Raw genomic sequence first — 15,216 nt, forward strand, 5'->3', positions numbered from 1 at the left:
AAAAACAAATAACCCAGTGAAGAAATGGGCAGAAAACATGAATAGACACTTCTCTAAAGAAGACATCCGGATGGCCAACAGGCACATGAAAAGATGCTCAACGTCGCTCCTTATCAGGGAAATACAAATCAAAACCACACTCAGATATCACCTCACGCCAGTGAGAGTGGCCAAAATGAACAAATCAGGAGACTATAGATGCTGGAGAGGATGTGGAGAAACAGGAACCCTCTTGCACTGTTGGTGGGAATGCAAATTGGTGCAGCCGCTCTGGAAAGCAGTGTGGAGGTTCCTCAGAAAATTAAAAATAGACCTACCCTATGACCCAGCAATAGCACTGCTAGGAATTTATCCAAGGGATACAGGAGTCCTGATGCATAGGGGCACTTGTACCCCAATGTTTATAGCAGCACTCTCAACAATAGCCAAATTATGGAAAGAGCCTAAATGTCCATCAACTGATGAATGGATAAAGAAATTGTGGTTTATATACACCATGGAATACTACGTGGCAATGAGAAAAAATGAAATATGGCCTTTTGTAGCAACATGGATGGAACTGGAGAGTGTGATGCTAAGTGAAATAAGCCATACAGAGAAAGACAGATACCATATGGTTTCACTCTTATGTGGATCCTGAGAAACGTAACAGAAACCCATGGGGGAGGGGAAGGGAAAAAAAATAAAAGAGGTTAGAGTGGGAGAGAGCCAAAGCATAAGAGACTGTTAAAAACTGAGAACAAACTGAGGGTTGATGGGGGGTGGGAGGGAGGGCAGGGTGGGTGATGGGTATTGAGGAGGGCACCTTTTGGGATGAGCACTGGGTGTTGTATGGAAACCAATTTGACAGTAAATTTCATATATTAAAAAATAAATAAAAATAAATAAATAAATATTAAAAAAATAAAATAAAAACAATAAAGTCTACATTTGTTTGGAAAAAAAAAAACCATACCTGTAACTGATTACATGGCATAGCTATAAACAAAATGACAGTCATAATATTATCAACTCTGAATATTGTTCTGACCGGAAATGATGACGTAATCATACTGGCAGGATGTAGGGAGAAAAGGGGTAGTGAAATGTGGATGAGGGAGGTTATTATCTCCAGAAACAGACAGCATTTAAGGTGGGGGGGGGGAGGTGTGTAAACATAAGCATGTTGTTTAGAAATATATAATTCTGAACAAAAAAGCCAAAGAGGCAAGAGGATGCCCAGAGAGCAGAAAAAGGGGGCAGAGTAGAGGGTAAGAGGCCACTGATTTTCTTATTATGTCTTATGAAACTATGACTCTCAAAACTACACACATGAGACTCCCACTCCCAGACAGAATAGAGTACCAGGGACTAGATCACTCTCTTCTCTAAAATAAGAAAAACATTTTAAAAGAAAAATGGCTGAAAATTTTCCAAATTTGGTGTAACTTGTAAAAAATTAAGATCAAGATCCACAATATTCAACAAGCTCCAAGCACTAAAAATACAAAGAAAACAATACCAAAGTGCATCTTCATTTAACTGACCAAAACCAATGATAACGAGAAAAATCTTAAAAGCAACCAGAGGAAAAAGATACATTACACACACAGAAGGACAAAGGATGACATTAGGATTTTTTGTTGTTGTTGTTTTGTTTTGTTCTTTTTCAGAAACAAAACAAGATAATGGATAAACGTCTTTAAACCAATGAAAGAAAAACAAACTATGAACCTAGAGTTCTATACCCAGTGAAAATGTTTTTCAAAAATTAAGTTAACAACAAAAAGACAAACAATCCATTTTTTTAAATGGACAAAGGACTTGAATAGATGTTTCTCCAAAGAAGATTTACAAATTGCCAATAAGCATATGAAAAGATGCTTAACACCATTAGTCATTAGGCACACACAAACCCAAACCACAATGAGATACCACTTCACACCTATCAGGATGGTGATGATGATGATGATGATGATGATGATAGAAGGAAAATAACAAGTATTGGTGAGGAGGTAGAGAAACAGGAATCACTGCTGCTGGAATGTAAAAAGGAAGCAGTCATTGTGAAAAGCAGTTTGAAGAGTCTTCAAAAAGTTAAGTGTAGAGGCACCTGCGTGGCTCAGTTGGTTGAGTGTCCAACTCTTGATTTCAGCTCAGGTCATGATCCCAGGGTCAGGGGATCGAGGTTAAGGTTCTCTACATATCTATCTTTCTTTCTTTCTTTCTTTCTTTCTTTCTTTCTTTCTTTCTTTCTTTTTCTTTCTTTCTTTCCTTCCTTCCATCTATCTATCTATCATCTATCTCACTCTGCCCCTCCCCCATTCACCCTCTCTCTCTAAAACAACAAAAACAACAAAAGTTAAACATAGAATTAGTATCTGATCCAGCAAATCCTTTAGGCTCAAATAAGTCATAAATGTTCATACCAGAACTATTCACAAAGGTTAAAAGGTGGAAACAACTCAAATGGCCATCAACACATGAATGGATAAACAAAATGTGCTACAAACCACACAATAGAATAGTATTCAGCCATAAAAAGGAGTTAAGTACTGACATGCTTCAACATGGGAGAACCTTGAAAACATTATCCTAAGTGAAAGAAGCAAGACACAAAAGGTCACTCTATGGACCGTATATTTATATCCCCCCCAGGAATTCATATGTTGAAACCCTAATCCCCATGGGGATGGTCTTAGCTGCTGTGAACTCTGTGGAGGTAATTAGGCCATGAGGGTGGAACCCTAATTATGAGTCTAGTGCCATGATAAGAAGAAGTACAAGAGAGCTTGCTTCCTCTCTCTCTGCTCTCTCCACCATGGCAGTTATCTGCAAACCAGGAATTTTCCTCACCAGACCAGATCAGCCGATACCTTGATCTTGGACTTCCTAGCCTCCAGAATTGTGATGAATACATGTTCACTGTTTAAGCCACCCAGTCTATGGTATTTTTGTCATAGCAGCCTGAACTAAGACAGTCACATATTGTAAAATTTCATTTATGAGAAATACACAGAATGGATAAAGTCATTGAAACAGAAAGAAGAGGGTTGACTGCCAAGTGCTAGAGGAAGAGGGGGCTGGTGCATAGTCGTTCAATGACGTTTTATCTGGGTGTGATGAAAATATTTTGAAGGTTGATGGAGGTGGCGGTTGTACAATACTGTGAATGTCCTAAATGCTGCTGATTTGTTCACTTTAAAATGATTAATTCTAGGGCACCTGGGTGGCCTGGTCAGTTAAGCATCTGACTTCAGCTCAGGTCATGATCTCGCAGTTTGTGAGTTCAAGCCCCACATCGGGCTCTGTGCTAAGAGCTCAGAGCCTAGACCCTGCTTTGGATTCTGTGTCCCCCTCTCACTCTGCCCCTCCCCCACTCATGCTCTATCTCTCAAAAATAAATAAACATTAAAATTTTTAAGAAAATATAAAATAAATGATTAATTTTTATTATGAGTTTCATTTCAATTTTAAAAATTAATCGAAAAAGAAGGTGATATAAAAACTTTCTCAAACTGATAAAAGCTGAAAGAATTTATTTGTAGTAGAACTCCAATGTAAGAAATGCAAAAGCCAGCCTTCAGGCAGCAGGAAAATGATACTAGTTGGAAAATGAATATACACGAAGCAAGAAAGAACACTGGAAATACATAAGATATTTTAAACTTAAATCTCTCTAAAAGAAGAATAAAATGGAAATATTAACATTAAATGATTTCAAGCCTTATAATACAGTTATAGTAAACAAGACAGTGTGGAACCAGTATAAAGACAAACATTCAGGGAAGAAAGGGTCTGGAAATAGACCCACATATATATGGACAACAAAGATGCCGAGTGGAGAAAGCGTAATTACTTTTTCAAAAAAGAGGACTGGAACAATTGGACATCCACATACAACAGAAATGAACCCCAATTCATATTTGATGCCGTTTACAAAAATTTATTTAAAATGTGTCACAGGTCTAAATGTAAAACGTGAAACTATGTGGAAATAAATGAAGACTGCCCAAATGGGAATAATGAGAGGCTATTTATTCAGAGTGCACTGTGACAAGGGAGTCAGCCACTTGCGATGGCAGAGACTCAGAGGCAGGCAGGGGACTGGGGAAGCTTTATAGTGAGAGAAGAGGGGGGAGGCACTCGCCCAGGTAAGCCCTGATTTGAAGTTGTTTTTCTAGGGAAGCTGGAAGTGAGCTTACTAGAAATGGCACATCTTATGTGACTGGTTTGGAAGCCTGTTTAGCTTTCTTTGGTTCCTTCTGAGTTAGAAGTGGGGCCACACACCAGGGAATCTGGGAGTTGTTAACCAAGTCCTGAGCACTTTTGCTGCATGGGCTGTGGTTTAGCTTCTGGAGGTGGTTGCTCCAGCATTGTGGGTCAAGAGTTCTGTGTTCATATATGGTCTGACCAGTGTCCATTTGTATGTTCAGTCTCTTGACCTCAAAACCTCTGGAGGACAACATCGGAGAAAATATTTTTACCTTGGGCTTGGCAGACATTTTTTTAGAGATGTCACTAAATGTACAGTACATAAAAGAGAAAATGAATATGTTGGACTTCAAGAACACCTTTTTGAAAGACACCTGTTTAGAGAATGAAAATACAAGCCCCTGACCAGAAGAAAATATTTCCAAATGATATATCTGATCATTTGTATCTAGATTAGATACAGAATTCTTGAAAGGCAATAATAAGAAAACAACCCGATTTAAAAATGGAGAATGGATGCAACAACGTGGATGGGACTGGAGGGTATTATGCTAAGTGAAGTAAGTCAGTCAGAGAAAGACAGATATCATATGTTTTCACTCATATGTGGAACTTGAGAAACTTAACAGAAGGCCATGGGGGAACGGAAGGGGGAAAATAATTTCAAACAGAGGGAAGCAAACCCAATACAGAGAACAAATGGAGGATAAATGGGGGTGGCGGGGGAGAGGAGAAAATGGATGATGGGCATTGAGATAGGCACTTGTTAGGATGAGCACTGGGTGTTGTATGTAAGTAACAAATCACGGGAATCTACCCCTGAAACCAAGAGCACACTGTATATACTGTATGTTAGCTAACTTGAAAATAAGTTATATTAAAAAAATTTTTTAAAGTACAATGGGGTGCCTGGGTGGCTCAGTTGGTTAAGCATCCAACTCTTGGTCTCAGGTCAGGTCACGATCTCTCCATTTGTAAGTTTGAGCCCCGTATCGGGCTTGCAGCTCTCAGAGCAGAGCCTGCTTGGGATTCTCTCTACCCCTCCCTCACTCTCTCTCTCTCAAAAAGAAATAAACATTTAAAAACATTTTTTTAGGGGCACCTGAGTGGCTCAGTCAGTTGGGCATCCAACTTGGGCTCAGGTCATGATCTCGCAGTCCAATAGTTCAAGCCCCACGTCAGGCTCTGCATTGACAGCTCAGAGCTTGGAGCCTGCTTCACATTCTGTCTCCCTCGCTCTCTGCCCCTACCCCACTTGCACTCTGTCCCTCTCTCAAAAATAAAATAAAAACATTAAAAAAAATTTTTTTTAATTTTTTTGATGGATAAAAGATTTGAACAGATATTTCACCAAAGAAGATATATGAAGAGCAAATAAGTACATGAAATATTGTTCAACATCATCAGTTATTAGGAAATGGCAAATAAAACTCCACTGAGATAGCACTACTCACTTATCAGAATAGCTAAAATGACTAACCATACAAGGTGTGGCAAGCATATGGAGAAAAGGGAACTCTCGTACACTCCTGGTGGGAACATAAATACAACCATTTTAGAAAAGACTTTGATAGTTTCACACACTTACCATATGACTCAGCCATTTCACACCTAAGTATTTACCCATGAAAAATGAAAACATATTTCCATACAAAGACCTGTGCTGAATGTTCATAACAGTGGGGGAGGGGCAGAGAGAGAGAGGGGGCGGGAGGGAGAGGGAGAGGGAGAGGGAGAGAGGGAGAGAGGGAGGGAGGGAGAGAGAGAGAGAGAGAGAGAGAGAGAGAGAGAGAATCCCAAGCACGTTCCATGCTGTCACCCAGAGCCCGACACGGGGCTAGAACTCACCAACTGTGAGATCGTGACCTGAGCGGAAATCAAGAGTCAGATGTTTAACTGACTGAACCACCCAGGTGCCCCAGCTTGTACACTTTAAATATGTGCAGTTGAGGGGCACCGGACTGCTTAATTAGTAGAACATGTTTTTGTTCTTGGGGTCTGAGTTCATGCCCCACATTGGGTGTAGAACTTTACTTAAAAAAATATATGTGTAGTTTATTTCGTGTCAACAATACCCCAATAAAGCTATTAAAAATTACATATCTGAGGGGCACCTGGGTGGCTCAGTCAGTTAAATATCCAACTCTTGATTTCAGCTCAGATCAAGATCTCTCAGTTAGTGAGATCAGTTAGTGCCCTGTCAGCGCAGAGCCTGCTTGGGATTCTCTCTCTCTCTCTCTCTCTCTCTCTCTCTCTGCTCCTCCCCATGCTCTCTCTCTTCTCTCCAATAAGTAAATAAACTTAAAAAAATTACATGTATGAATGATGGTGAAAACAAAGTAAAACATATTTTGTTATAATATGCTTAGCTCAAAAACCAGTAGAAATTGATGTGCCTGTTATTACTAATATTTTTCCATAGAAACTAAACCTTTGATAGGACTAGGGTATTGAAGCCCCAAATCGTGCATACTCCAAAAGGACACCTTGGCATGCCCCATATTCATTCGCTAGTAACCACCACCCCACCCTGTCTTTTCCCTTGCAAATTGTGAATTTACACTTTTCAGGCCTGCCAACTCCCTTCTCAGTGGAAATCTAGTGTTTGGCATGGAAAACAGCAGGCACTCCTAATTGCCAGTGAAAATTACCTCAGCAAAATAAGAGAAAATGCTGTCCCTTCCATTACGGGTGCATAAAAGCAGGAAGTATTCCATTTCATAAAATTCCCCTTGTTGATTTTTTTTTTTCCCCTAGCAAAGGAATCCTCTTAAGACACCTGGTCTTCAGAGACTGTTGCTCTGGCCTGTGATCATGTGCATTAGCCTTGAGGGATACTATAACTATGAATGGTTGTAAACTTAACTTCCTGTTGCTATGACAACAATACTGCAATTGATTACTGTTTTCTTTCTTTCTAAGTTTAGTTTTATTTTATTTTAGAGAGAGAAAGCACAAGGGGGAGAGGAGCAGAGAGAGAATTTCAATCAGGTTCCAGGCTCAGCACAGAGCCAGCTGCAGGGCTGGATTCCACAACCCTGGATCATGACCTGAGCCGAAATCAAGGGTTGTTGGCTTAACCAACTGAACCACCCAGGTGCCCCATTTCTGTTTTCTGGTAGGCATAAACAAACACCTGTGCATTTCATATTCCGGCCAGGAGACTATCATCACATTTCACTCTTCTTTGATTCGCAAAAGGTACTAAACCTTGTGATTGTCCATTTTCTTTTTTTTTAATTTTTAAAAATGTTTATTTATTTTTGAGAGGGAGAGAGACAGAGCGTGACCAGAGAGAGGGAGACACAGAATCTGAAGCAGGCTCCAGGCTCTGAGCTGTCAGCACAGAGCCGGATGCGGGGCTCGAACCCACCAACTGTGAGATCATGACCTGGGCCAAAGTCGGATGCTCAACCGACTGAGCCACCCAGGTGTCCCCTTCTTTTTTCTTCTAATTTTTTAAAGTGATTTTTCATCTTCTTCTTTAAACAAAAGAAGAGTCTTGTGACATTTTAAGGAACACTTCTGACACAGGACGTTATCACGCTTAGCGGCTCATTTGGCCACAGGAGCTCTCACCTCTGCCCCCTGCAGACTGAAGAGGAACCATTTTCTCTTTCCTTTTTCAAGGCAGCCATAGCCTCGCCAACATTAGCCAGAACCGCCATCTCCTTGTAGAGGCTTCGCTGTGAGACCTGCCATCAGTGGGCGGGGGGACACCGTTAGGCATCCCCCTCTCTTAGGCACTCCAATGCAAGGAGTCACTTCTGCGTCCTATGACAGTCATGTACAAACGGGGAATGGAGTCATTCACCGCAGCTTAGCCTCTCTGGACAGAATCCACGGGAGTTCTTTTAGCCACTTGTTGGGGGATACAGGGCTTTGTGGACTGCCCTGGGAGTCCTCCTACCCTGCCCCCACGCCGTTACTGTTTGAAGACTGACCTTGCAAGCCAGGGGCTTACAGGCATCCTGGGAACGCAGCTTCTTGTAATACAATGAACACTGACCCTATCTTGTCCCCGGGCCACAACCTCGCTGGCTTCACTTTCAGGAGCCCTGGTAACTGATGTGGTTCTTACCTCTAAAGTTCTTCGTGCTCCTGAACAGTGGGAAATTTTACCAAGCTCAGCGTGGTAAGACCTAGGCTGTGACGCTGCGCGCCTCCCGCTCCTCCCCTGTTCGCTCGGCGTTCCCAGCCTCCCGGCTCCCTGATCTCTCACTGTGCGCCTGTCGTTGGAAGTTGCTACCGACTGCAGGGCAAAAGCTCCCGAGCGGGAAAGGAGCGCAGGGGAGCTCGGGAGACGGGCGCAGACCTGGGGAGGGAAAGAAGCCCAGCTCTTGCAGGATTTGTGCAAAGGAGCGCGGGAGACGCCTTACCCGCCAAGGTTTCTCCTCTGCAGAGCGCCTCCCTCCGGCAGAATGCGACGGAACCTCCCAAGTCCGCAACCAGGATTTTGACTGCAAGGCGCCCGCTTTACACCAGGGGAACTAGGCTATACCTCACGGGGAGGGGCCCCGCGAGGGAGAGAGTGGGACAAACCAACAGTCCCATTTCTGTGTACCTGGGAACCCAGTTCTGCAAGGACAACAACCTTGGTTACTTTTGGTGGATACACGTGGGGTTTGGGGGGAGGGAGAGGGGGATCTTTTTTGTTGCTTCTCTGTTTTCTGATTAACTTTTTGAAGCTGGCAGGTCCCCCCTGCCCCCCCCCCCCCCCCCCCCCCCCCCGCCAACAGGGACGGAGTTCCGGGAACAACCTCGCTCCCTCCAGTCCTCCCCCGCCCCGCTCCAGCCCTTGCCCCCTACCTCCCAGGCTCTGGCAGCGCGCTCCGCAGGTGTTTCCTCGAAAGGCCGGCAGCCCCAGGATTCCAGCTCGACTAGCCCCGACCAGTCTCGAGCTCTGTCCTAGGGTAGTGAGGAGGTGGTTTGAGCGGGAAACAGAAAATTAAAGCTTCCGCTTTCTCGCTTCCCCCGCCCCGTCCCCGCCCTCGCCGCCGCCCCAAGGCAAGAAGTTGCATTCGGCCTCCTTTTGCTGGTGCTTTAATTTGTAAAGGGTGATGACCGGGCCCCGAGACTGGCCGCGGGTGTCGCCGTTTGGGGGGACCCCGGAGGGCCCCGGCGATGGCATTTTGGTGAAAGAAAACAGAAATTGTCCTTTGGATTCGTCTGCTCCTGCAGACTTCACACCCAGGTCTTACGCGACACCGTCAGTTTTCAGGGCGTTCATCCTAGTTTTATTACGAACGTGTTCTGGGCGCTCTCACGAAGGGTCTGGCTCCGTGCCGCGCTCTCGGGGGGAACGGGACCCGGCCGCGCGCACCGCCCTTCCGGGCATCCAAGGAACGGCGCAGCCAGGGGAAGGGGACGAGGAGTCGGCTGCCTGGGAACTGATCCGAGCCCGCGCCCCCAGGGGCGTAAGTAGCATTTGGGGGCCCCTGGAGCATTCAGTTCCGTCTTGACTCCCAACTGCCCCTCTCCCGAGTGACCTCCTTCTGTCTTCCTCGGGCCTCTTAAATTTCTGGTAAACAGATGTTTGTTTCCCCATCTCCTCACTTCCAACTCCCGAGTCCAGCCCAAAGGACCGCTGGAGCCCTTCCAGCAAACACTCTCCTACCTTCTCCCTGGGAGCTCCAGGTCTCAGTGGATGTGGGGCTAAGGAAACTGAGGCCAACTATGGTGCCTGGGGCAGGCAGGATCTGGGCTGTGACAGTCTGGCCCCTTGGGCGCTCGCTGTCGCGCTCACTTCTCAAGACCAGTGCAGGGATGAGCTCCAACCAGACCCTTGGGCACCGGGAGAGTCCGCAGCTTTGAGCTAATGGGCTGGAAAAATGTCAATGTAGGACTACAGGTTTCTGATGAGTCTGCCTCGTTGCCCAAGCGCGTTCAAATCCGTGCAGCGGAGGCGCCTGGCTGGCTCAGTGGGAGGAGCGTGAGACTCTTGATCTTAGGGTCATGGGATTGAGTCCCACATTGGGACTTTATAATTTATAATTGTAGATTATTAAACTAAATAAATAAACCGAAAACAAACAAACAAATCGATGCTCAGAAAGGATGTGGTCACTCCTGGCAGGAGACTCTGTAGAACCTGGGGCAAGCCAGGGAGACAAGGATGCTGACCAGTTACCAGAAAACCAAAGCGAAGAGAACAGTCTAGAGGACACCACCTGTAGTCATCTCTGGGGTTCTGCTTTTTGATTTTTAAATGTATTGTCAAATATCTAAGGTGTATGGAAAGTACGAAAATAATAATACATTGAACACTCATGTATTCACCACCCAGCTAAATGATAAAACATCAGCAATAATTTTGTGTACCTCTCGCTCATTCCCTCATCCCACCTGTCCCCTACTCACCTGATACCCAAGATGATTTTCTAGATTTGAAGTTACTACACTCATACAATTCTCTGTACTTTTATTACATATGCATACGTCACTCATACATGAAATTGTTTCACACAGCAAGCACGTGCAGATAGTAGCATATTGTATATATTCTGCAGAACTTGCTTCCAACTCCTTAACATTTCGTTTTAAAGATGTATCCACGTATCTAGATCATTCATTTCACTGCTGTATAAATGGATCCTTCCTTTCCACCTTTCCATCCATCCCCTTTGGTCTCCACATTATCCAGGTCTCCTCAACTTTTCCTGCAAAAGACCTCAGCTTCCGCCCACGTTGGGGTCATAATTGCCACAGCACAGCATCTTCCTTTCTACTGCTCCTTCCCCATCCTACACTCTGGAAGCTTCTGGAAGGTCTGGGAAAAGGGAGTCGTGCTTTGATGAAATGTTGCCCCTCTAGCAAGCTTGCATGTTTGCTTGTTTGTTTTGGGTAGGAGGTGGGCGAGGGCAGAATGTGATTTATTCTTAGTATTTACCGAAGATTAAAAGTAAAACTCGGGTTTGCTCGAGTAAGCAATGCCAAGAGCCACTATTGGTCACACACACACACACACACACACACACACACACGGTTAAGGCAAACTTTATATATTTTTTTTCCTTCAACGAGCTAAGCAGGGAGCAACCTAATGAGAAGGGACATAGCATCTTCGAAGGGATTGAAGAGACATATCACCTTAGAAGGTTCAGGCAGTCTCTCATGGAAAGAGAAATACTGTATTAAAGTCAGAGTATCACTGCCATGTGTTGGCAACGTCTGCCAGCACATGAGGTTGGTCCATATGAAACCCAATTCAGCATTCTCCATGAGAGACCCAAGGAGACTGGGTCCATGCTCAGTGACACTGTGGCTGGTCAGACTTTTACTAGGGGGACTGACAGTCATAGCAGCCATGAGTTTTAGCACAGAATCTTATCAGTGTTTCCACAGTCTTTCTTTCAAACCCAAGCAACTTGTTTATAATATTCACTCTTTGGGCAAAGATACATTGCCACCTTCTTCCTTTTTACTTTTTTGCAATAAACAACAAATTTTTAAAGATACATTTTATATAAACATGCTTAAGACTTTTTAAGAATGGTATTTGCCATTTGACAAAGTGGGGTGGAAACCTCACCGAAACAAGTGTAGTTGGAGGAGAGATGAGGCATCCTTTACAAATGTTTATACAAATCACACACAGGGCCTAACTAACCCAGAAAACCACCAGAAAACTAGCAGAACAGAGTCTCCGGAGCCAAGCGCAGACGAGAGGCCCACTGAAGAGGGTAGGAAGGGCGGAGAGGCGGTGCGTGCTGCACGGACTGGCGGGAGGGAGCCGGGGCGGAGGGGCGGCCTGCCGGCCAAGGAGAGCCCCCGAGTCTGGCTGGCAAAAGCAGAGGGACGGAGTGTGTTCCGACAGCAAGCGCGACTTAGCATCTGGGAGGTCATAAGTTAACAGCTCCGCTCGGAAAGCGGGAAGGCTGGAGGACAAAGGGAGGGAGAGCTGCTGAGCCCCCAGACGACAGAGCTCAGCTTGGCGGGGAACAAAGGCGCCAGCGCCATCTCCCCCGCCCATCCCCCAGCCAAAATCCCAAAGGGAACCAGTTCCTGCCAGGGAACTTGCTTGCTCCGCGCAAACACCCAACCCTGTGCTCCTGCAGAGCCAAACCTCCGGCAGCGGATCTGACTCCCTCCCGCTGCCACAGGGCCCCTCCTGGAGTGGATCACCTAAGGAGAAGCGAGCTAAGCCTGCCCCTCCTGCCCCCATGCACCTTGCCTACCCACCCCAGCTAATACGCCAGATCCCCAGCACCACAAGCCTGACAGTGTGCAAGTAGCCCAGACGGGCCACACCACCCCACAGTGAATCCCGCCCCTAGGAGAGGGGAAGAGAAGGCACACACCAGTCTGACTGTGGCCCCAGCGGTGGGCTGGGGGCAGACATCAGGTCGGACTGCGGCCCCGCCCACCAACTCCAGTTATACACCACAGCACAGGGGAAGTGCCCTGCAGGTCCTCACCACTCCAGGGACTATCCAAAATGACGAAACAGAAGAATTCCCCTCATAAGAATCTCTAGGAAATAACAACAGCTAATGAACTGATCAAAAAGGATTTAAATAATATAACAGAAAGTGAATTTAGAATAATAGTCATAAAATTAATCGCTGGGCTTGAAAACAGTAGAGAGGAAGCAGAGAATCTCTTGCTACAGAGATCAAGGGACTAAGGAACAGTCAGGAGGAGCTGAAAAACGCTTTAAATGAAATGCAAAACAAAATGGAAATGACGACAGCTCGAACTGAAGAGGCAGAGGAGAGAATAGGTGAACTAGAAGATAAAGTTATGGGAAAAGAGGAAGCTGAGAGAAAGAGAGATAAAAAAATCCAGGAGTATGAGGGGAAAATTAGAGAACTAAGTGATACACTAAAAACAAATAATATACGCATAATTGGTATCCCAGAGGAGGAAGAGAGAAGGAAAGGTGCTGAAGGGGTACTTGAAGAAATTATAGCTGAGAACTTCCCTGAACTGGGGAAGGAAAAAGGCATTGAAATCCAAGAGGCACAGAGAACTCCCTTCAGACGTAACTTGAATCGATCTTCTGCACGACATATCATAGTGAAACTGGCAAAATACAAGGATAAAGAGAAAATTCTGAAAGCAGCAAGGGATAAACGTGCCCTCACATATAAAGGGAGACCTATAAGACTCGTGACTGATCTCTCCTTTGAAACTTGGCAGGCCAGAAATGCTTGGCACGATATCTTCAGTGTGCTAAACAGAAAAAAATATGCAGCCGAGAATCCTTTATCCAGCAAGTCTGTCATTTAGAATAGAAGGAGAGATAAAGGTCTTCCCAAACAAACAAAAACTGAAGGAATTTGTCACCACGAAACCAGCCCTACAAGAGATCCTAAGGGGGATCCTGTGAGACAAAGTACCAGAGACATCGCTACAAGCATAAAACGTACAGACATCACAATGACTCTAAACCCGTATTTTTCTATAATAACACTGAATGTAAATGGATTAAATGCACCAACCAAAAGACAAAGGGTATCAGAATGGATAAAAAAACAAGACCCATCTATTTGCTGTCTACAAGAGACTCATTTTAGATCTGAGGACACCTTTAGATTGAGAGTGAGGGGATGGAGAACTATTTATCATGCTACTGGAAGCCAAAAGAAAGCTGGAGTAGCCATACTTATATCAGACAAACTAGACTTTAAATTAAAGGCTGTAACAAGAGATGAAGAAGGGCATTATATAATAATCACAGGGTCTATCCATCAGGAAGAGCTAACAATTATAAATGTCTATGCGCCGAATACCGGAGCCCCCAGATATATAAAACAATTACTCATAAACATAAGCAACCTTATTGATAACAATGTGGTCATTGCAGGGGACTTTAACACCCCACTTACAGAAATGGATAGATCATCTGGACACACGGTCAATAAAGAAACAAGGGCCCTGAATGATACATTGGATCAGATGGATTTGACAGATATATTTAGAACTCTGCATCCCAAAGCAACAGAATATAGTTTCTTCTCGAGTGCACATGGAATATTCTCCAAGATAGATCATATACTGGGTCACAAAACAGCCCTTCATAAGTGTACAAAAATTGAAATTATACCATGCATACTTTCAGACCACAGTGCTATGAAGCTTGAAATCAACCACAGGAAAAAGTCTGGAAAACCTCCAAAAGCATGGAGGTTAAAGAACACCCTACTAACGAATGAGTGGGTCAACCAGGCAATTAGAGAAGAAATTAAAAAATATATGCAAACAAACGAAAATGAAAATACAACAATCCAAACGCTTTGGGATGCAGCGAAGGCAGTCCTGAGAGGAAAATACATCGCAATCCAGGCCTATCTCAAGAAACAAGAAAAATCCCAAATACAAAATCTAACAGCACACCTAAAGGAACTAGAAGCAGAACAGCAAAGGCAGCCTAAACCCAGCAGAAGAAGAGAAACAATAAAGATCAGAGCAGAAATAAACAATATAGAATCTAAAAAAAACTGTAGAGCAGATCAACGAAACCAAGAGTTGGTTTTTTGAAAAAATAAACCAAATGACAAACCTCTAGCCAGGCTTCTCAAAAAGAAAAGGGAGATGACCCAAATAGATAAAATCATGAATGAAAATGGAATGATTACAACCAATCCCTCAGAGATACAAACAATTATCAGGGAATACTATGAAAAATTATATGCCAACAAATTGGACAACCTGAAAGAAATAGACAAATTCCTAAACACCCACACTCTTCCAAAACTCAATCAGGAGGAAATAGAAAGCTTGAACAGATCCATAACCAGCAAAGAAATTGAATCGGTTATCAAAAATCTCCCAACAAATAAGAGTCCAGGACCAGATGGCTTCCCAGGGGAGTTCTACCAGACGTTTAAAGCAGAGATAATACCTATCCTTCTCAAGCTATTCCAAGATATAGAAAGGGAAGGAAAACTTCCAGACTCATTCTATGAAGCCAGTATTACTTTGGTTCCTAAACCAGACAGAGACCCAGTAAAAAAAGAGAACTACAGGCCAATATCCCTGATGAATATGGATGCAAAAATTCTCAATAAGATACTAGCA

The 15,216-nt window shown here is 44.2% G+C and overlaps 1 protein-coding gene across 7 annotated transcripts in view; it reads right to left on the reverse strand.

The window, feature by feature from the left end:
* Positions 1-9,119, reverse strand: part of LOC125926798 (schlafen family member 5-like) — a 27,995-nt gene extending 18,876 nt beyond the window's left edge. For 3 of the 7 annotated variants that reach the window (XM_049636610.1, XM_049636608.1, XM_049636611.1), the window contains exon 1: positions 7,774-8,268. The gene's annotated coding sequence lies outside the window, so the exon portion shown is untranslated. The other 4 variants (XM_049636604.1, XM_049636605.1, XM_049636606.1 and 1 more) reach the window with 4 other exon arrangements.
* Positions 9,120-15,216: the final 6,097 nt, after the last annotated feature.

Source organism: Panthera uncia, chromosome E1 (assembly GCF_023721935.1).
Source record: "Panthera uncia isolate 11264 chromosome E1, Puncia_PCG_1.0, whole genome shotgun sequence".
Taxonomy (NCBI): Eukaryota; Metazoa; Chordata; class Mammalia; order Carnivora; family Felidae; genus Panthera; species Panthera uncia.